At 72.6% G+C, this 19693-nt stretch overlaps 16 non-coding genes across 16 annotated transcripts; 7 read left to right on the top strand and 9 right to left on the bottom strand.

Moving 5' to 3' along the window:
- Positions 1-1402: 1402 nt before the first annotated feature.
- TRNAG-GCC (transfer RNA glycine (anticodon GCC)) lies at positions 1403-1473 on the top strand. The gene has a single exon. It is a non-coding gene; the product is annotated as a tRNA-Gly (tRNA).
- Positions 1474-3773: 2300 nt separating this feature from the next.
- TRNAE-CUC (transfer RNA glutamic acid (anticodon CUC)) lies at positions 3774-3845 on the bottom strand. Its single transcript has one exon. It is a non-coding gene; the product is annotated as a tRNA-Glu (tRNA).
- Positions 3846-4154: 309 nt separating this feature from the next.
- Positions 4155-4226, bottom strand: TRNAG-UCC (transfer RNA glycine (anticodon UCC)). Its single transcript has one exon. It is a non-coding gene; the product is annotated as a tRNA-Gly (tRNA).
- An 804-nt stretch (positions 4227-5030) lies between these two features.
- TRNAD-GUC (transfer RNA aspartic acid (anticodon GUC)) lies at positions 5031-5102 on the bottom strand. The gene has a single exon. It is a non-coding gene; the product is annotated as a tRNA-Asp (tRNA).
- A 620-nt stretch (positions 5103-5722) lies between these two features.
- On the top strand, positions 5723-5805 carry TRNAL-CAG (transfer RNA leucine (anticodon CAG)). The gene has a single exon. It is a non-coding gene; the product is annotated as a tRNA-Leu (tRNA).
- A 1480-nt stretch (positions 5806-7285) lies between these two features.
- On the top strand, positions 7286-7356 carry TRNAG-GCC (transfer RNA glycine (anticodon GCC)). The gene has a single exon. It is a non-coding gene; the product is annotated as a tRNA-Gly (tRNA).
- A 2297-nt stretch (positions 7357-9653) lies between these two features.
- On the bottom strand, positions 9654-9725 carry TRNAE-CUC (transfer RNA glutamic acid (anticodon CUC)). Its single transcript has one exon. It is a non-coding gene; the product is annotated as a tRNA-Glu (tRNA).
- Positions 9726-10034: 309 nt separating this feature from the next.
- Positions 10035-10106, bottom strand: TRNAG-UCC (transfer RNA glycine (anticodon UCC)). Its single transcript has one exon. It is a non-coding gene; the product is annotated as a tRNA-Gly (tRNA).
- A 787-nt stretch (positions 10107-10893) lies between these two features.
- TRNAD-GUC (transfer RNA aspartic acid (anticodon GUC)) lies at positions 10894-10965 on the bottom strand. Its single transcript has one exon. It is a non-coding gene; the product is annotated as a tRNA-Asp (tRNA).
- A 620-nt stretch (positions 10966-11585) lies between these two features.
- TRNAL-CAG (transfer RNA leucine (anticodon CAG)) lies at positions 11586-11668 on the top strand. Its single transcript has one exon. It is a non-coding gene; the product is annotated as a tRNA-Leu (tRNA).
- Positions 11669-13146: 1478 nt separating this feature from the next.
- TRNAG-GCC (transfer RNA glycine (anticodon GCC)) lies at positions 13147-13217 on the top strand. Its single transcript has one exon. It is a non-coding gene; the product is annotated as a tRNA-Gly (tRNA).
- A 2306-nt stretch (positions 13218-15523) lies between these two features.
- On the bottom strand, positions 15524-15595 carry TRNAE-CUC (transfer RNA glutamic acid (anticodon CUC)). The gene has a single exon. It is a non-coding gene; the product is annotated as a tRNA-Glu (tRNA).
- Positions 15596-15904: 309 nt separating this feature from the next.
- On the bottom strand, positions 15905-15976 carry TRNAG-UCC (transfer RNA glycine (anticodon UCC)). Its single transcript has one exon. It is a non-coding gene; the product is annotated as a tRNA-Gly (tRNA).
- An 803-nt stretch (positions 15977-16779) lies between these two features.
- TRNAD-GUC (transfer RNA aspartic acid (anticodon GUC)) lies at positions 16780-16851 on the bottom strand. The gene has a single exon. It is a non-coding gene; the product is annotated as a tRNA-Asp (tRNA).
- A 620-nt stretch (positions 16852-17471) lies between these two features.
- Positions 17472-17554, top strand: TRNAL-CAG (transfer RNA leucine (anticodon CAG)). The gene has a single exon. It is a non-coding gene; the product is annotated as a tRNA-Leu (tRNA).
- A 1476-nt stretch (positions 17555-19030) lies between these two features.
- Positions 19031-19101, top strand: TRNAG-GCC (transfer RNA glycine (anticodon GCC)). Its single transcript has one exon. It is a non-coding gene; the product is annotated as a tRNA-Gly (tRNA).
- The last annotated feature ends 592 nt before the right edge of the window (positions 19102-19693 follow it).

A 19693-nucleotide genomic window follows, 5' to 3' on the forward strand; every position in this document is an offset into this window, starting at 1 on the left:
GCCCGCCTCGCACCCGAGCACACGCTGCCCAGGACCGAGCTCCAGCCCCTCCACCCTCGCCGCCTCGGGCTCGGAGCGCGCGCGCGCGTGCGCGCACACACGCACTCCCCGGCGACTCGAGCGCCTTTCCCACACCCGCGGGCTTCGCTGACTTCGCACCTGCTGCTTTCTGGAGGCTCTTTGGTCCTCCTTCTCGCCTATTCCCGCCCCTGCCCTCGTCACCCCGGCACTCGCGGACCAGCCCAGGCTGCAAAGCTCCCCGCGCTTCCCGCTCCCACTCGTGGCCGCTGGACAGCGCCTGGCTCTTTCTTACGGCCAGCCGTCCGCTTCCGCCGCCACCGGGAACACGCACCCACCCCACCGTCACCCCGTGCTTTTCCCCCCCGGCCCTAGTCCATTCTCTCCACACCCTCCCGAGGCGGCCCACACGATCCTCCACCTGGGGGCCTTCCCCTGGCCACACCTACCTGCCTGCCTGCCTGCCTGCCTCCCGGGAGCCATACAGCCCGGCCGTCTGCTGGCCAGCCGGCGGCGTGGACCCCTCCCTTCTGTGGGCCTGGCTCACGAGTCCAAGCCGGGAAGGTGGCTGCAGGGAGCAGGGAGCGGAAGCCCTAGACCCCCCCAGGCCATCCAGCCGGGCGCCACAGCGCATCTCCTGGCTCGGGGAGGCCGCCGGCCGGCCACTCCGCCCCAGCGTTCCTCCCGGATCCAAGATCGCCCTCCTGGCTCCCAACCTGTCAAGGCACCGAGCCGGACCCCTAGGGAGAGCCGCCGGCCAACGCGCTCAGGCCTTTGCTCTCTTGGCCCCAGACGCACTCAGAGGCGCACGCCGCGCTACCTGGCCTCTAACTCCGACAGACGCCGGCGCGAGCGCGAACACACACACACACACACACACACACACACAGCCCACCCATCCCCGCCCCCGGCCCCACGGCTCCACACACGAGAGGTCCGTTCCCCACCCCGTCCGCCGGGACACACACTGCACGCGCGAGAAAACCATCCGCCAAACGGACTTTGGCTCGGGGCTGGGAGTAGCTGAAGGCAAGGTCCCTCGCCTGCCTGCACCTGCCACAGATGGCTCCGGCTGTTTGGGGTTCGGGCGCTGGCCAGGCTGGGTCCGGCTCCTGGCTGCCTCTGGCGACACGGGCAGGCTGTGGCGGCGGCCCTGGACGAGGGACAAAGCACAGGATGAGCCCAGTCCGCCTCCTTGCCTTCCTCTGCCCGGAGGCCCGCGCCGCGCCCCAGGGGCTGGCTCTCCGCGTGCCTGGAGCCTGTCTTGCAGACCGCCCGCCTCCTGCTCCCACGGGGTAGACGCTCACGCTCACTACTGGTGGGGACCGGCAACGGAGGCGGCCGGCGCCGCTGGGGAAGCCCTCTGTGGACCACGTCCGTGGGTGCATGGGTGGTTCAGTGGTAGAATTCTCGCCTGCCACGCGGGAGGCCCGGGTTCGATTCCCGGCCCATGCAACGCGCCATCCCCTTTTGGCCCCGCAGCGCCAACTGCGCGCTACGCTTCTTCTCTCCCTGCGAAGCTTCCTCTCTCCCAGCTTCAGAGCACCTGGCCAAAGCCACCTCTGCTCCTCTCTGGGGGCCCGCCCACGCCCCATCCCGTCCCCGCCCCTGCCGCACATTCCCTTCCTCCTCCCTGGCTCGCTCGCCCTGGGGACAAGGGACAAAACTCCGCCCGGGAGCCAAGGGCCCATCCGCGCCCGCCCACACACCTGCTTTGCCCTTCTTCTCTTTAACCACGCTCGCCTCGCTCGAGTCTCCCGATTCACTGCAAGGAACGCATCCACGCACCAACTCGCCGCTGCCACCCACACGCTCCTCCCCTTCCCTCGGCACCGCCTCGCGCCCCCGCCCCTGCCACCAGCCCCCAACCCCCCCCCCCCGCGCGCGCGCGCACACACACACACACACACACACACACACACACAGGCTCTGGCTCACTCTATCCACACTCCAGAAATCCTCCCCTTTTGCAACACCGGCAGAAACCAAGCTGCCACGCCTAGGGTCGCTATACATCCCATTGTCCGGGAGGGTCGCCCACAGACTCCAGGTGGCACCGACACCCGCACCCGCAGGACCCCAGCGTGCCTAACGTCAGGGTCGCGCAGGCCCTTGATTCTCTGCGTCCCGATTCGCCGCCGCCGCTACCGTGCCAACGCGGCTTCCTCTTCCACCGCTAGAGCCGCCCACGGCACCAAAGGCCACCGCCGTCCTCCATCCCTCTCCCACCCCGACCTCCACCCCTCCACACACACCCACACCCACACCCACACGCACACACACGCAAAAGCAAGGACTCCGAGGAAACTTCCGGCGGGCACGGGAAGCACCCGGAGACCCACGGCCGCCGCGGCTCCTCCGCACCGGTGCAGGGGGGTCGTCCGGTTGAAGCCAGTGTGCCCCAGCAGGTGTGCGCGGCGCACCGGCTGACCGCTTGGCCTCGAGAGGGGACACCTCTGATCACAGAGCAAATCCCTGGCGGACAAGGGTGTCCAAGATGGGGCGGGAAGGAGACTGAGGTGTGCGATGGACCGTGGGAGGCATCCACAGAAGAGGACGGATACAGGGGTGGACAGAGGGACTGACGGCGCCTATCATGGCGAGGCACGGGGCGAGGCGGGATGGGAAACTGTGAAAAGCGCAACTGTAGAAAGTGTGCGTGAGTGGGGGGGGGGTGGAGGACGCCGCTCATCGGGGGTGGGGGGTGGGGCGCGGAGGTGTTGAAAGGGACCTCTGGGTAACACGCTGGCCCCTTTGCCAAAGGATGCCCGGGACCAACGTGTCCCGCAATTGGAATGACAAGTTGGCGACAAGTGCGCCCAGTCCCCCGGGGTGCCTGCACCGCCACCCACCTGCCTGGCTGCTGGGGTTTCTTCCCCCGCGGCTCCCACGACACCTCCCCGCTGTGTCACCTCCAGTGCCCGGGGGGGACCGGGCCGGGCCCGGATGCCTCTTCCCTCCTCCACCTCCCGGGCCCGGCGGTCGGACTGTGCGCTCCCATCGGGCCCGAGACCACCGTGCCCATGGGGTCTGCTCTCCGGCGCCGGGGAGAGACGCAGCCAGCCAGGTCGTGGCGCTCCCGCCCCGCGTAGCGCAGGGAAGCCGCCCGAGAGGTCGCAGGCCCGAGGGGGGCGAGGGAGGCAAGGCCCGGGGGGCTCGGCCAGGTGACGGGACTCAGGGCTGCGCGTGGCTCACCTGCCCCCCGCGCCCAGCACCGCCACCGCGGGCACCTCGGGAGGGAGGACGGGATGGCTCGTCAGCCTGGCCAGCTAGGAGCGCCACCGGCGGGGGCGGTGGGGGTCCGAGCACACTCGGGGGGCCGGGGCCTCTGCGCACACTGGTGGTCCCGGCGGGGGACAGAGGTCGCCCCGGCCACTCGCGTCTCGGGCTGTGGAAGCGAAGGAGGAGGCGAGCGCGTGCGCGGGGGGGCGAAGGGGAGAGGCGATGCCAGGGCCTCCAGAGGGCCAGCCAGGCCAAAAGGCTCGGACGGGCCGAGGTGGCAGGGCGAGGCTTGGGCTGCCCGTGGGGGCGTGGCAGGTGGCCTTGTGTGCACACCGCCGCGGCCGCCATCGTCGTCGTCGTCGTCGTCGTCGTGGCGGCGGCGGGGCCAACGACAAGCTAGCCACCTGTGGCCTGGCGTGCCGGCGTGGGCTAAAAGGGGGTGGTGCGCGGGTGCACTGGGGACCGGACGGTGGGTGGCTCGGCCTGGCAGGCCGGGAGGGGAGGCCCCGGAGGGCCAGAGGAAGAAGAAAGGCTTCCCTGACCGGGAATCGAACCCGGGCCGCGGCGGTGAGAGCGCCGAATCCTAACCACTAGACCACCAGGGAGCGACAGGCTGTGCGCCTGGCCTGCACCCCCCTGGACCCAGCGCCTCCATTCCACCCACGCGGCTCCGCTTGGGCCCCGAGGCCCCTGCCTCTGCACGTCCAGCCGCCCGCGGGCCCCACGCAGTCCACCCGGCCCGCTGGCAGCACCCGCAAAACGCTGCGCGCCGGACGCCCTCGCACCCGCACGCCGGCCGCCTCGGGCCACGTGCCCAGCGCCCAGCGCCCAGCGGCCGGCACGCCGTCCCCCACTGCCAGCGCCCGGCGGGCCTGGCCAGGAGGGCCCCGGAGGGGCGCAAAAGGTCGGCCGGCTGCGTTGGCCGGGAATCGAACCCGGGTCAACTGCTTGGAAGGCAGCTATGCTCACCACTATACCACCAACGCTGCACGGCCCGGGCCGGCCCGACGCGGCCGGCCCAGGGTGCGCTCCGGTGCCTTCTCGCCTTGGCGCCCTCTCGCCGCCGCCGCCGCCGCCGCCGCCCGGCGCAAACCCTGCCCCGACGTCCCGGCCGGCCGCAGCTCTGCCCGGCCACCACGGGGCTCCGGCCACCACGGGCTCCGGCCACCCGGAGCCCCAGCCTCGCCCCTCCCACTCCGCTGCGCCGGCCGGTCGCCGGGCACGCCCGCCCGCCCACCTGCCCGCCCTGCGCCCGGCGCCCGGCGCCCGACGCCCACCGCCGCCCGCCTCTGGAGGGCGCTCTGGCCATCTGGCCGCTCTCGGGCCCTCGGAGGTCGGCTGGGGAGCCCCGCCACGCCCCCGGCCCGGCGTCTTCCGCGTCCTCCGCGGCCCGCAGCTAGCGGCCCGGCCCCGCGCGGGAAGGAGCAGAGGGGGCGGCCGCCAGGCCACACACACCACCTCCCGCATCCACACGGGACCGGACCCATCTGCCTCCCACCCGACCCACACCCACGGCGGATGGGCGGCTGCGCGGCTGCGCGGCTGGGCGGCACGTCGCCAAGGAGCTCGCTGTGGCTGCCGCGGGGACCGCACGAGGCCCCGGCTGCGCGGTGGCGACCCAGCGTCCGGCCTCGAGCCACGCAAAGGGCTGGGGCCGGTGGACGGTGGGCAGGCCGGGCACGCGCCGCCGGCCGGACGACGGACGGCCGAGAAGAAGCGCCCCTGCCCCTCCCTCGGGAGCAAGAGGTGGGACGCGGAGCTGCGCAGGCCACCAAAAAGGGCCGTCTTGCCTCCCCGTCGGGGAATCGAACCCCGGTCTCCCGCGTGACAGGCGGGGATACTCACCACTATACTAACGAGGACGGCGGCGGCCGGCCACCCGGGCGCCCGCCCGACCCCTCTCCGGCTGCCTCCCCACGCCTGCCCCTGCCTGCCCTCGACGCCCTGCCCTGCACGGGCGCCCGGCCCGGGCCACGCCCCACCCGACCCCACCCCCGCTTCGGCCCCCTCTCCCGCACGGCAGCCCCCGGCCCCGACTCGACTCGGAGTCCACCCGCACCCGGGCCCACACACGGACCCGGACGGCGCTCAGTACTCCCAACGAGCGCTGCCTCTCTCTCGTCTGCCAGGCGGGCATCGCGCCGGGAGAAAAGGCCCCAGACGGCAAGCGGGGCTGCGAGGGCCAGGGCGAGGGCGAGGGCGAGGGCGAGGAAGGCGGGGTGGGGAGCAGGGCAAGGGGCGCCGACGCTGGACGGGGCCTGCAGGGAGCTGGGGGTGGGGGTGCGACAGCGACGGGAGCCGCGCTGGCGGCGGCGGCGGCGGCGGCGGCGGCGAGGCGGCTGGCGGTGCTCCTCCGGGGCCGCCGCGCGTGTCTCGCCCCTTGCGCACCCACACAGCCGCCAGCCAGGCGCCACGACGGCCAAGGACACCAGCGTTAGCGCCGCGTCCCAGCCAGGCCAGCGGCGACGCGCCCACACCCGCCGTCAGGATGGCCGAGCGGTCTAAGGCGCTGCGTTCAGGTCGCAGTCTCCCCTGGAGGCGTGGGTTCGAATCCCACTCCTGACACGCCCACCTTTTGGCCCGCCCCACACAGCAGCCACGCCACCCGGGCCTGGACCACACCCTCTCGCCGCCGCGGCCCGCCTCGCACCCGAGCACACGCTGCCCAGGACCGAGCTCCAGCCCCTCCACCCTCGCCGCCTCGGGCTCGGAGCGCGCGCGCGCGTGCGCGCACACACGCACTCCCCGGCGACTCGAGCGCCTTTCCCACACCCGCGGGCTTCGCTGACTTCGCACCTGCTGCTTTCTGGAGGCTCTTTGGTCCTCCTTCTCGCCTATTCCCGCCCCTGCCCTCGTCACCCCGGCACTCGCGGACCAGCCCAGGCTGCAAAGCTCCCCGCGCTTCCCGCTCCCACTCGTGGCCGCTGGACAGCGCCTGGCTCTTTCTTACGGCCAGCCGTCCGCTTCCGCCGCCACCGGGAACACGCACCCACCCCACCGTCACCCCGTGCTTTTCCCCCCCGGCCCTAGTCCATTCTCTCCACACCCTCCCGAGGCGGCCCACACGATCCTCCACCTGGGGGCCTTCCCCTGGCCACACCTACCTGCCTGCCTGCCTGCCTGCCTCCCGGGAGCCATACAGCCCGGCCGTCTGCTGGCCAGCCGGCGGCGTGGACCCCTCCCTTCTGTGGGCCTGGCTCACGAGTCCAAGCCGGGAAGGTGGCTGCAGGGAGCAGGGAGCGGAAGCCCTAGACCCCCCCAGGCCATCCAGCCGGGCGCCACAGCGCATCTCCTGGCTCGGGGAGGCCGCCGGCCGGCCACTCCGCCCCAGCGTTCCTCCCGGATCCAAGATCGCCCTCCTGGCTCCCAACCTGTCAAGGCACCGAGCCGGACCCCTAGGGAGAGCCGCCGGCCAACGCGCTCAGGCCTTTGCTCTCTTGGCCCCAGACGCACTCAGAGGCGCACGCCGCGCTACCTGGCCTCTAACTCCGACAGACGCCGGCGCGAGCGCGAACACACACACACACACACACACACACACACACACACAGCCCACCCATCCCCGCCCCCGGCCCCACGGCTCCACACACGAGAGGTCCGTTCCCCACCCCGTCCGCCGGGACACACACTGCACGCGCGAGAAAACCATCCGCCAAACGGACTTTGGCTCGGGGCTGGGAGTAGCTGAAGGCAAGGTCCCTCGCCTGCCTGCACCTGCCACAGATGGCTCCGGCTGTTTGGGGTTCGGGCGCTGGCCAGGCTGGGTCCGGCTCCTGGCTGCCTCTGGCGACACGGGCAGGCTGTGGCGGCGGCCCTGGACGAGGGACAAAGCACAGGATGAGCCCAGTCCGCCTCCTTGCCTTCCTCTGCCCGGAGGCCCGCGCCGCGCCCCAGGGGCTGGCTCTCCGCGTGCCTGGAGCCTGTCTTGCAGACCGCCCGCCTCCTGCTCCCACGGGGTAGACGCTCACGCTCACTACTGGTGGGGACCGGCAACGGAGGCGGCCGGCGCCGCTGGGGAAGCCCTCTGTGGACCACGTCCGTGGGTGCATGGGTGGTTCAGTGGTAGAATTCTCGCCTGCCACGCGGGAGGCCCGGGTTCGATTCCCGGCCCATGCAACGCGCCATCCCCTTTTGGCCCCGCAGCGCCAACTGCGCGCTACGCTTCTTCTCTCCCTGCGAAGCTTCCTCTCTCCCAGCTTCAGAGCACCTGGCCAAAGCCACCTCTGCTCCTCTCTGGGGGCCCGCCCACGCCCCATCCCGTCCCCGCCCCTGCCGCACATTCCCTTCCTCCTCCCTGGCTCGCTCGCCCTGGGGACAAGGGACAAAACTCCGCCCGGGAGCCAAGGGCCCATCCGCGCCCGCCCACACACCTGCTTTGCCCTTCTTCTCTTTAACCACGCTCGCCTCGCTCGAGTCTCCCGATTCACTGCAAGGAACGCATCCACGCACCAACTCGCCGCTGCCACCCACACGCTCCTCCCCTTCCCTCGGCACCGCCTCGCGCCCCCGCCCCTGCCACCAGCCCCCAACCCCCCCCCCCCCGCGCGCGCGCGCACACACACACACACACACACACACACACACAGGCTCTGGCTCACTCTATCCACACTCCAGAAATCCTCCCCTTTTGCAACACCGGCAGAAACCAAGCTGCCACGCCTAGGGTCGCTATACATCCCATTGTCCGGGAGGGTCGCCCACAGACTCCAGGTGGCACCGACACCCGCACCCGCAGGACCCCAGCGTGCCTAACGTCAGGGTCGCGCAGGCCCTTGATTCTCTGCGTCCCGATTCGCCGCCGCCGCTACCGTGCCAACGCGGCTTCCTCTTCCACCGCTAGAGCCGCCCACGGCACCAAAGGCCACCGCCGTCCTCCATCCCTCTCCCACCCCGACCTCCACCCCTCCACACACACCCACACCCACACCCACACGCACACACACGCAAAAGCAAGGACTCCGAGGAAACTTCCGGCGGGCACGGGAAGCACCCGGAGACCCACGGCCGCCGCGGCTCCTCCGCACCGGTGCAGGGGGGTCGTCCGGTTGAAGCCAGTGTGCCCCAGCAGGTGTGCGCGGCGCACCGGCTGACCGCTTGGCCTCGAGAGGGGACACCTCTGATCACAGAGCAAATCCCTGGCGGACAAGGGTGTCCAAGATGGGGCGGGAAGGAGACTGAGGTGTGCGATGGACCGTGGGAGGCATCCACAGAAGAGGACGGATACAGGGGTGGACAGAGGGACTGACGGCGCCTATCATGGCGAGGCACGGGGCGAGGCGGGATGGGAAACTGTGAAAAGCGCAACTGTAGAAAGTGTGCGTGAGTGGGGGGGGGGTGGAGGACGCCGCTCATCGGGGGTGGGGGGTGGGGCGCGGAGGTGTTGAAAGGGACCTCTGGGTAACACGCTGGCCCCTTTGCCAAAGGATGCCCGGGACCAACGTGTCCCGCAATTGGAATGACAAGTTGGCGACAAGTGCGCCCAGTCCCCCGGGGTGCCTGCACCGCCACCCACCTGCCTGGCTGCTGGGGTTTCTTCCCCCGCGGCTCCCACGACACCTCCCCGCTGTGTCACCTCCAGTGCCCGGGGGGGACCGGGCCGGGCCCGGATGCCTCTTCCCTCCTCCACCTCCCGGGCCCGGCGGTCGGACTGTGCGCTCCCATCGGGCCCGAGACCACCGTGCCCATGGGGTCTGCTCTCCGGCGCCGGGGAGAGACGCAGCCAGCCAGGTCGTGGCGCTCCCGCCCCGCGTAGCGCAGGGAAGCCGCCCGAGAGGTCGCAGGCCCGAGGGGGGCGAGGGAGGCAAGGCCCGGGGGGCTCGGCCAGGTGACGGGACTCAGGGCTGCGCGTGGCTCACCTGCCCCCCGCGCCCAGCACCGCCACCGCGGGCACCTCGGGAGGGAGGACGGGATGGCTCGTCAGCCTGGCCAGCTAGGAGCGCCACCGGCGGGGGCGGTGGGGGTCCGAGCACAGGGGCCGGGGCCTCTGCGCACACTGGTGGTCCCGGCGGGGGACAGAGGTCGCCCCGGCCACTCGCGTCTCGGGCTGTGGAAGCGAAGGAGGAGGCGAGCGCGTGCGCGGGGGGGCGAAGGGGAGAGGCGATGCCAGGGCCTCCAGAGGGCCAGCCAGGCCAAAAGGCTCGGACGGGCCGAGGTGGCAGGGCGAGGCTTGGGCTGCCCGTGGGGGCGTGGCAGGTGGCCTTGTGTGCACACCGCCGCGGCCGCCGCCGTCGTCGTCGTCGTCGTCGTCGTCGTGGCGGCGGCGGGGCCAACGACAAGCTAGCCACCTGTGGCCTGGCGTGCCGGCGTGGGCTAAAAGGGGGTGGTGCGCGGGTGCACTGGGGACCGGACGGTGGGTGGCTCGGCCTGGCAGGCCGGGAGGGGAGGCCCCGGAGGGCCAGAGGAAGAAGAAAGGCTTCCCTGACCGGGAATCGAACCCGGGCCGCGGCGGTGAGAGCGCCGAATCCTAACCACTAGACCACCAGGGAGCGACAGGCTGTGCGCCTGGCCTGCACCCCCCTGGACCCAGCGCCTCCATTCCACCCACGCGGCTCCGCTTGGGCCCCGAGGCCCCTGCCTCTGCACGTCCAGCCGCCCGCGGGCCCCACGCAGTCCACCCGGCCCGCTGGCAGCACCCGCAAAACGCTGCGCGCCGGACGCCCTCGCACCCGCACGCCGGCCGCCTCGGGCCACGTGCCCAGCGCCCAGCGCCCAGCGGCCGGCACGCCGTCCCCCACTGCCAGCGCCCGGCGGGCCTGGCCAGGAGGGCCCCGGAGGGGCGCAAAAGGTCGGCCGGCTGCGTTGGCCGGGAATCGAACCCGGGTCAACTGCTTGGAAGGCAGCTATGCTCACCACTATACCACCAACGCTGCACGGCCCGGGCCGGCCCGACGCGGCCGGCCCAGGGTGCGCTCCGGCGCCTTCTCGCCTTGGCGCCCTCTCGCCGCCGCCGCCGCCCGGCGCAAACCCTGCCCCGACGTCCCGGCCGGCCGCAGCTCTGCCCGGCCACCACGGGGCTCCGGCCACCACGGGCTCCGGCCACCCGGAGCCCCAGCCTCGCCCCTCCCACTCCGCTGCGCCGGCCGGTCGCCGGGCACGCCCGCCCGCCCACCTGCCCGCCCTGCGCCCGGCGCCCGGCGCCCACCGCCGCCCGCCTCTGGAGGGCGCTCTGGCCATCTGGCCGCTCTCGGGCCCTCGGAGGTCGGCTGGGGAGCCCCGCCACGCCCCCGGCCCGGCGTCTTCCGCGTCCTCCGCGGCCCGCAGCTAGCGGCCCGGCCCCGCGCGGGAAGGAGCAGAGGGGGCGGCCGCCAGGCCACACACACCACCTCCCGCATCCACACGGGACCGGACCCATCTGCCTCCCACCCGACCCACACCCACGGCGGATGGGCGGCTGCGCGGCTGCGCGGCTGGGCGGCACGTCGCCAAGGAGCTCGCTGTGGCTGCCGCGGGGACCGCACGAGGCCCCGGCTGCGCGGTGGCGACCCAGCGTCCGGCCTCGAGCCACGCAAAGGGCTGGGGCCGGTGGACGGTGGGCAGGCCGGGCACGCGCCGCCGGCCGGACGACGGACGGCCGAGAAGAAGCGCCCCTGCCCCTCCCTCGGGAGCAAGAGGTGGGACCCGGAGCTGCGCAGGCCACCAAAAAGGGCGTCTTGCCTCCCCGTCGGGGAATCGAACCCCGGTCTCCCGCGTGACAGGCGGGGATACTCACCACTATACTAACGAGGACGGCGGCGGCCGGCCACCCGGGCGCCCGCCCGACCCCTCTCCGGCTGCCTCCCCACGCCTGCCCCTGCCTGCCCTCGACGCCCTGCCCTGCACGGGCGCCCGGCCCGGGCCACGCCCCACCCGACCCCACCCCCGCTTCGGCCCCCTCTCCCGCACGGCAGCCCCCGGCCCCGACTCGACTCGGAGTCCACCCGCACCCGGGCCCACACACGGACCCGGACGGCGCTCAGTACTCCCAACGAGCGCTGCCTCTCTCTCGTCTGCCAGGCGGGCATCGCGCCGGGAGAAAAGGCCCCAGACGGCAAGCGGGGCTGCGAGGGCCAGGGCGAGGGCGAGGGCGAGGGCGAGGAAGGCGGGGTGGGGAGCAGGGCAAGGGGCGCCGACGCTGGACGGGGCCTGCAGGGAGCTGGGGGTGGGGGTGCGACAGCGACGGGAGCCGCGCTGGCGGCGGCGGCGGCGGCGGCGGCGGCGAGGCGGCTGGCGGTGCTCCTCCGGGGCCGCCGCGCGTGTCTCGCCCCTTGCGCACCCACACAGCCGCCAGCCAGGCGCCACGACGGCCAAGGACACCAGCGTTAGCGCCGCGTCCCAGCCAGGCCAGCGGCGACGCGCCCACACCCGCCGTCAGGATGGCCGAGCGGTCTAAGGCGCTGCGTTCAGGTCGCAGTCTCCCCTGGAGGCGTGGGTTCGAATCCCACTCCTGACACGCCCACCTTTTGGCCCGCCCCACACAGCAGCCACGCCACCCGGGCCTGGACCACACCCTCTCGCCGCCGCGGCCCGCCTCGCACCCGAGCACACGCTGCCCAGGACCGAGCTCCAGCCCCTCCACCCTCGCCGCCTCGGGCTCGGAGCGCGCGCGCGCGTGCGCGCACACACGCACTCCCCGGCGACTCGAGCGCCTTTCCCACACCCGCGGGCTTCGCTGACTTCGCACCTGCTGCTTTCTGGAGGCTCTTTGGTCCTCCTTCTCGCCTATTCCCGCCCCTGCCCTCGTCACCCCGGCACTCGCGGACCAGCCCAGGCTGCAAAGCTCCCCGCGCTTCCCGCTCCCACTCGTGGCCGCTGGACAGCGCCTGGCTCTTTCTTACGGCCAGCCGTCCGCTTCCGCCGCCACCGGGAACACGCACCCACCCCACCGTCACCCCGTGCTTTTCCCCCCCGGCCCTAGTCCATTCTCTCCACACCCTCCCGAGGCGGCCCACACGATCCTCCACCTGGGGGCCTTCCCCTGGCCACACCTACCTGCCTGCCTGCCTGCCTGCCTCCCGGGAGCCATACAGCCCGGCCGTCTGCTGGCCAGCCGGCGGCGTGGACCCCTCCCTTCTGTGGGCCTGGCTCACGAGTCCAAGCCGGGAAGGTGGCTGCAGGGAGCAGGGAGCGGAAGCCCTAGACCCCCCCAGGCCATCCAGCCGGGCGCCACAGCGCATCTCCTGGCTCGGGGAGGCCGCCGGCCGGCCACTCCGCCCCAGCGTTCCTCCCGGATCCAAGATCGCCCTCCTGGCTCCCAACCTGTCAAGGCACCGAGCCGGACCCCTAGGGAGAGCCGCCGGCCAACGCGCTCAGGCCTTTGCTCTCTTGGCCCCAGACGCACTCAGAGGCGCACGCCGCGCTACCTGGCCTCTAACTCCGACAGACGCCGGCGCGAGCGCGAACACACACACACACACACACACACACACACACACAGCCCACCCATCCCCGCCCCCGGCCCCACGGCTCCACACACGAGAGGTCCGTTCCCCACCCCGTCCGCCGGGACACACACTGCACGCGCGAGAAAACCATCCGCCAAACGGACTTTGGCTCGGGGCTGGGAGTAGCTGAAGGCAAGGTCCCTCGCCTGCCTGCACCTGCCACAGATGGCTCCGGCTGTTTGGGGTTCGGGCGCTGGCCAGGCTGGGTCCGGCTCCTGGCTGCCTCTGGCGACACGGGCAGGCTGTGGCGGCGGCCCTGGACGAGGGACAAAGCACAGGATGAGCCCAGTCCGCCTCCTTGCCTTCCTCTGCCCGGAGGCCCGCGCCGCGCCCCAGGGGCTGGCTCTCCGCGTGCCTGGAGCCTGTCTTGCAGACCGCCCGCCTCCTGCTCCCACGGGGTAGACGCTCACGCTCACTACTGGTGGGGACCGGCAACGGAGGCGGCCGGCGCCGCTGGGGAAGCCCTCTGTGGACCACGTCCGTGGGTGCATGGGTGGTTCAGTGGTAGAATTCTCGCCTGCCACGCGGGAGGCCCGGGTTCGATTCCCGGCCCATGCAACGCGCCATCCCCTTTTGGCCCCGCAGCGCCAACTGCGCGCTACGCTTCTTCTCTCCCTGCGAAGCTTCCTCTCTCCCAGCTTCAGAGCACCTGGCCAAAGCCACCTCTGCTCCTCTCTGGGGGCCCGCCCACGCCCCATCCCGTCCCCGCCCCTGCCGCACATTCCCTTCCTCCTCCCTGGCTCGCTCGCCCTGGGGACAAGGGACAAAACTCCGCCCGGGAGCCAAGGGCCCATCCGCGCCCGCCCACACACCTGCTTTGCCCTTCTTCTCTTTAACCACGCTCGCCTCGCTCGAGTCTCCCGATTCACTGCAAGGAACGCATCCACGCACCAACTCGCCGCTGCCACCCACACGCTCCTCCCCTTCCCTCGGCACCGCCTCGCGCCCCCGCCCCTGCCACCAGCCCCCAACCCCCCCCCCCCCCGCGCGCGCGCACACACACACACACACACACACACACACACACACACACAGGCTCTGGCTCACTCTATCCACACTCCAGAAATCCTCCCCTTTTGCAACACCGGCAGAAACCAAGCTGCCACGCCTAGGGTCGCTATACATCCCATTGTCCGGGAGGGTCGCCCACAGACTCCAGGTGGCACCGACACCCGCACCCGCAGGACCCCAGCGTGCCTAACGTCAGGGTCGCGCAGGCCCTTGATTCTCTGCGTCCCGATTCGCCGCCGCCGCTACCGTGCCAACGCGGCTTCCTCTTCCACCGCTAGAGCCGCCCACGGCACCAAAGGCCACCGCCGTCCTCCATCCCTCTCCCACCCCGACCTCCACCCCTCCACACACACCCACACCCACACCCACACGCACACACACGCAAAAGCAAGGACTCCGAGGAAACTTCCGGCGGGCACGGGAAGCACCCGGAGACCCACGGCCGCCGCGGCTCCTCCGCACCGGTGCAGGGGGGTCGTCCGGTTGAAGCCAGTGTGCCCCAGCAGGTGTGCGCGGCGCACCGGCTGACCGCTTGGCCTCGAGAGGGGACACCTCTGATCACAGAGCAAATCCCTGGCGGACAAGGGTGTCCAAGATGGGGCGGGAAGGAGACTGAGGTGTGCGATGGACCGTGGGAGGCATCCACAGAAGAGGACGGATACAGGGGTGGACAGAGGGACTGACGGCGCCTATCATGGCGAGGCACGGGGCGAGGCGGGATGGGAAACTGTGAAAAGCGCAACTGTAGAAAGTGTGCGTGAGTGGGGGGGGGGTGGAGGACGCCGCTCATCGGGGGTGGGGGGTGGGGCGCGGAGGTGTTGAAAGGGACCTCTGGGTAACACGCTGGCCCCTTTGCCAAAGGATGCCCGGGACCAACGTGTCCCGCAATTGGAATGACAAGTTGGCGACAAGTGCGCCCAGTCCCCCGGGGTGCCTGCACCGCCACCCACCTGCCTGGCTGCTGGGGTTTCTTCCCCCGCGGCTCCCACGACACCTCCCCGCTGTGTCACCTCCAGTGCCCGGGGGGGACCGGGCCGGGCCCGGATGCCTCTTCCCTCCTCCACCTCCCGGGCCCGGCGGTCGGACTGTGCGCTCCCATCGGGCCCGAGACCACCGTGCCCATGGGGTCTGCTCTCCGGCGCCGGGGAGAGACGCAGCCAGCCAGGTCGTGGCGCTCCCGCCCCGCGTAGCGCAGGGAAGCCGCCCGAGAGGTCGCAGGCCCGAGGGGGGCGAGGGAGGCAAGGCCCGGGGGGCTCGGCCAGGTGACGGGACTCAGGGCTGCGCGTGGCTCACCTGCCCCCCGCGCCCAGCACCGCCACCGCGGGCACCTCGGGAGGGAGGACGGGATGGCTCGTCAGCCTGGCCAGCTAGGAGCGCCACCGGCGGGGGCGGTGGGGGTCCGAGCACACTCGGGGGGCCGGGGCCTCTGCGCACACTGGTGGTCCCGGCGGGGGACAGAGGTCGCCCCGGCCACTCGCGTCTCGGGCTGTGGAAGCGAAGGAGGAGGCGAGCGCGTGCGCGGGGGGGCGAAGGGGAGAGGCGATGCCAGGGCCTCCAGAGGGCCAGCCAGGCCAAAAGGCTCGGACGGGCCGAGGTGGCAGGGCGAGGCTTGGGCTGCCCGTGGGGGCGTGGCAGGTGGCCTTGTGTGCACACCGCCGCGGCCGCCATCGTCGTCGTCGTCGTCGTCGTCGTGGCGGCGGCGGGGCCAACGACAAGCTAGCCACCTGTGGCCTGGCGTGCCGGCGTGGGCTAAAAGGGGGTGGTGCGCGGGTGCACTGGGGACCGGACGGTGGGTGGCTCGGCCTGGCAGGCCGGGAGGGGAGGCCCCGGAGGGCCAGAGGAAGAAGAAAGGCTTCCCTGACCGGGAATCGAACCCGGGCCGCGGCGGTGAGAGCGCCGAATCCTAACCACTAGACCACCAGGGAGCGACAGGCTGTGCGCCTGGCCTGCACCCCCCTGGACCCAGCGCCTCCATTCCACCCACGCGGCTCCGCTTGGGCCCCGAGGCCCCTGCCTCTGCACGTCCAGCCGCCCGCGGGCCCCACGCAGTCCACCCGGCCCGCTGGCAGCACCCGCAAAACGCTGCGCGCCGGACGCCCTCGCACCCGCACGCCGGCCGCCTCGGGCCACGTGCCCAGCGCCCAGCGCCCAGCGGCCGGCACGCCGTCCCCCACTGCCAGCGCCCGGCGGGCCTGGCCAGGAGGGCCCCGGAGGGGCGCAAAAGGTCGGCCGGCTGCGTTGGCCGGGAATCGAACCCGGGTCAACTGCTTGGAAGGCAGCTATGCTCACCACTATACCACCAACGCTGCACGGCCCGGGCCGGCCCGACGCGGCCGGCCCAGGGTGCGCTCCGGCGCCTTCTCGCCTTGGCGCCCTCTCGCCGCCGCCGCCGCCGCCGCCGCCCGGCGCAAACCCTGCCCCGACGTCCCGGCCGGCCGCAGCTCTGCCCGGCCACCACGGGGCTCCGGCCACCACGGGCTCCGGCCACCCGGAGCCCCAGCCTCGCCCCTCCCACTCCGCTGCGCCGGCCGGTCGCCGGGCACGCCCGCCCGCCCACCTGCCCGCCCTGCGCCCGGCGCCCGGCGCCCGACGCCCACCGCCGCCCGCCTCTGGAGGGCGCTCTGGCCATCTGGCCGCTCTCGGGCCCTCGGAGGTCGGCTGGGGAGCCCCGCCACGCCCCCGGCCCGGCGTCTTCCGCGTCCTCCGCGGCCCGCAGCTAGCGGCCCGGCCCCGCGCGGGAAGGAGCAGAGGGGGCGGCCGCCAGGCCACACACACCACCTCCCGCATCCACACGGGACCGGACCCATCTGCCTCCCACCCGACCCACACCCACGGCGGATGGGCGGCTGCGCGGCTGCGCGGCTGGGCGGCACGTCGCCAAGGAGCTCGCTGTGGCTGCCGCGGGGACCGCACGAGGCCCCGGCTGCGCGGTGGCGACCCAGCGTCCGGCCTCGAGCCACGCAAAGGGCTGGGGCCGGTGGACGGTGGGCAGGCCGGGCACGCGCCGCCGGCCGGACGACGGACGGCCGAGAAGAAGCGCCCCTGCCCCTCCCTCGGGAGCAAGAGGTGGGACCCGGAGCTGCGCAGGCCACCAAAAAGGGCGTCTTGCCTCCCCGTCGGGGAATCGAACCCCGGTCTCCCGCGTGACAGGCGGGGATACTCACCACTATACTAACGAGGACGGCGGCGGCCGGCCACCCGGGCGCCCGCCCGACCCCTCTCCGGCTGCCTCCCCACGCCTGCCCCTGCCTGCCCTCGACGCCCTGCCCTGCACGGGCGCCCGGCCCGGGCCACGCCCCACCCGACCCCACCCCCGCTTCGGCCCCCTCTCCCGCACGGCAGCCCCCGGCCCCGACTCGACTCGGAGTCCACCCGCACCCGGGCCCACACACGGACCCGGACGGCGCTCAGTACTCCCAACGAGCGCTGCCTCTCTCTCGTCTGCCAGGCGGGCATCGCGCCGGGAGAAAAGGCCCCAGACGGCAAGCGGGGCTGCGAGGGCCAGGGCGAGGGCGAGGGCGAGGGCGAGGAAGGCGGGGTGGGGAGCAGGGCAAGGGGCGCCGACGCTGGACGGGGCCTGCAGGGAGCTGGGGGTGGGGGTGCGACAGCGACGGGAGCCGCGCTGGCGGCGGCGGCGGCGGCGGCGGCGGCGAGGCGGCTGGCGGTGCTCCTCCGGGGCCGCCGCGCGTGTCTCGCCCCTTGCGCACCCACACAGCCGCCAGCCAGGCGCCACGACGGCCAAGGACACCAGCGTTAGCGCCGCGTCCCAGCCAGGCCAGCGGCGACGCGCCCACACCCGCCGTCAGGATGGCCGAGCGGTCTAAGGCGCTGCGTTCAGGTCGCAGTCTCCCCTGGAGGCGTGGGTTCGAATCCCACTCCTGACACGCCCACCTTTTGGCCCGCCCCACACAGCAGCCACGCCACCCGGGCCTGGACCACACCCTCTCGCCGCCGCGGCCCGCCTCGCACCCGAGCACACGCTGCCCAGGACCGAGCTCCAGCCCCTCCACCCTCGCCGCCTCGGGCTCGGAGCGCGCGCGCGCGTGCGCGCACACACGCACTCCCCGGCGACTCGAGCGCCTTTCCCACACCCGCGGGCTTCGCTGACTTCGCACCTGCTGCTTTCTGGAGGCTCTTTGGTCCTCCTTCTCGCCTATTCCCGCCCCTGCCCTCGTCACCCCGGCACTCGCGGACCAGCCCAGGCTGCAAAGCTCCCCGCGCTTCCCGCTCCCACTCGTGGCCGCTGGACAGCGCCTGGCTCTTTCTTACGGCCAGCCGTCCGCTTCCGCCGCCACCGGGAACACGCACCCACCCCACCGTCACCCCGTGCTTTTCCCCCCCGGCCCTAGTCCATTCTCTCCACACCCTCCCGAGGCGGCCCACACGATCCTCCACCTGGGGGCCTTCCCCTGGCCACACCTACCTGCCTGCCTGCCTGCCTGCCTCCCGGGAGCCATACAGCCCGGCCGTCTGCTGGCCAGCCGGCGGCGTGGACCCCTCCCTTCTGTGGGCCTGGCTCACGAGTCCAAGCCGGGAAGGTGGCTGCAGGGAGCAGGGAGCGGAAGCCCTAGACCCCCCCAGGCCATCCAGCCGGGCGCCACAGCGCATCTCCTGGCTCGGGGAGGCCGCCGGCCGGCCACTCCGCCCCAGCGTTCCTCCCGGATCCAAGATCGCCCTCCTTGCTCCCAACCTGTCAAGGCACCGAGCCGGACCCCTAGGGAGAGCCGCCGGCCAACGCGCTCAGGCCTTTGCTCTCTTGGCCCCAGACGCACTCAGAGGCGCACGCCGCGCTACCTGGCCTCTAACTCCGACAGACGCCGGCGCGAGCGCGAACACACACACACACACACACACACACACACACAGCCCACCCATCCCCGCCCCCGGCCCCACGGCTCCACACACGAGAGGTCCGTTCCCCACCCCGTCCGCCGGGACACACACTGCACGCGCGAGAAAACCATCCGCCAAACGGACTTTGGCTCGGGGCTGGGAGTAGCTGAAGGCAAGGTCCCTCGCCTGCCTGCACCTGCCACAGATGGCTCCGGCTGTTTGGGGTTCGGGCGCTGGCCAGGCTGGGTCCGGCTCCTGGCTGCCTCTGGCGACACGGGCAGGCTGTGGCGGCGGCCCTGGACGAGGGACAAAGCACAGGATGAGCCCAGTCCGCCTCCTTGCCTTCCTCTGCCCGGAGGCCCGCGCCGCGCCCCAGGGGCTGGCTCTCCGCGTGCCTGGAGCCTGTCTTGCAGACCGCCCGCCTCCTGCTCCCACGGGGTAGACGCTCACGCTCACTACTGGTGGGGACCGGCAACGGAGGCGGCCGGCGCCGCTGGGGAAGCCCTCTGTGGACCACGTCCGTGGGTGCATGGGTGGTTCAGTGGTAGAATTCTCGCCTGCCACGCGGGAGGCCCGGGTTCGATTCCCGGCCCATGCAACGCGCCATCCCCTTTTGGCCCCGCAGCGCCAACTGCGCGCTACGCTTCTTCTCTCCCTGCGAAGCTTCCTCTCTCCCAGCTTCAGAGCACCTGGCCAAAGCCACCTCTGCTCCTCTCTGGGGGCCCGCCCACGCCCCATCCCGTCCCCGCCCCTGCCGCACATTCCCTTCCTCCTCCCTGGCTCGCTCGCCCTGGGGACAAGGGACAAAACTCCGCCCGGGAGCCAAGGGCCCATCCGCGCCCGCCCACACACCTGCTTTGCCCTTCTTCTCTTTAACCACGCTCGCCTCGCTCGAGTCTCCCGATTCACTGCAAGGAACGCATCCACGCACCAACTCGCCGCTGCCACCCACACGCTCCTCCCCTTCCCTCGGCACCGCCTCGCGCCCCCGCCCCTGCCACCAGCCCCCAACCCCCCCCCCCCCGCGCGCGCGCACACACACACACACACACACACACACACACACAGGCTCTGGCTCACTCTATCCACACTCCAGAAATCCTCCCCTTTTGCAACACCGGCAGAAACCAAGCTGCCACGCCTAGGGTCGCTATACATCCCATTGTCCGGGAGGGTCGCCCACAGACTCC

Source organism: Neofelis nebulosa, chromosome 15, assembly GCF_028018385.1.
Source record: "Neofelis nebulosa isolate mNeoNeb1 chromosome 15, mNeoNeb1.pri, whole genome shotgun sequence".
NCBI classification, from domain to species: Eukaryota; Metazoa; Chordata; class Mammalia; order Carnivora; family Felidae; genus Neofelis; species Neofelis nebulosa.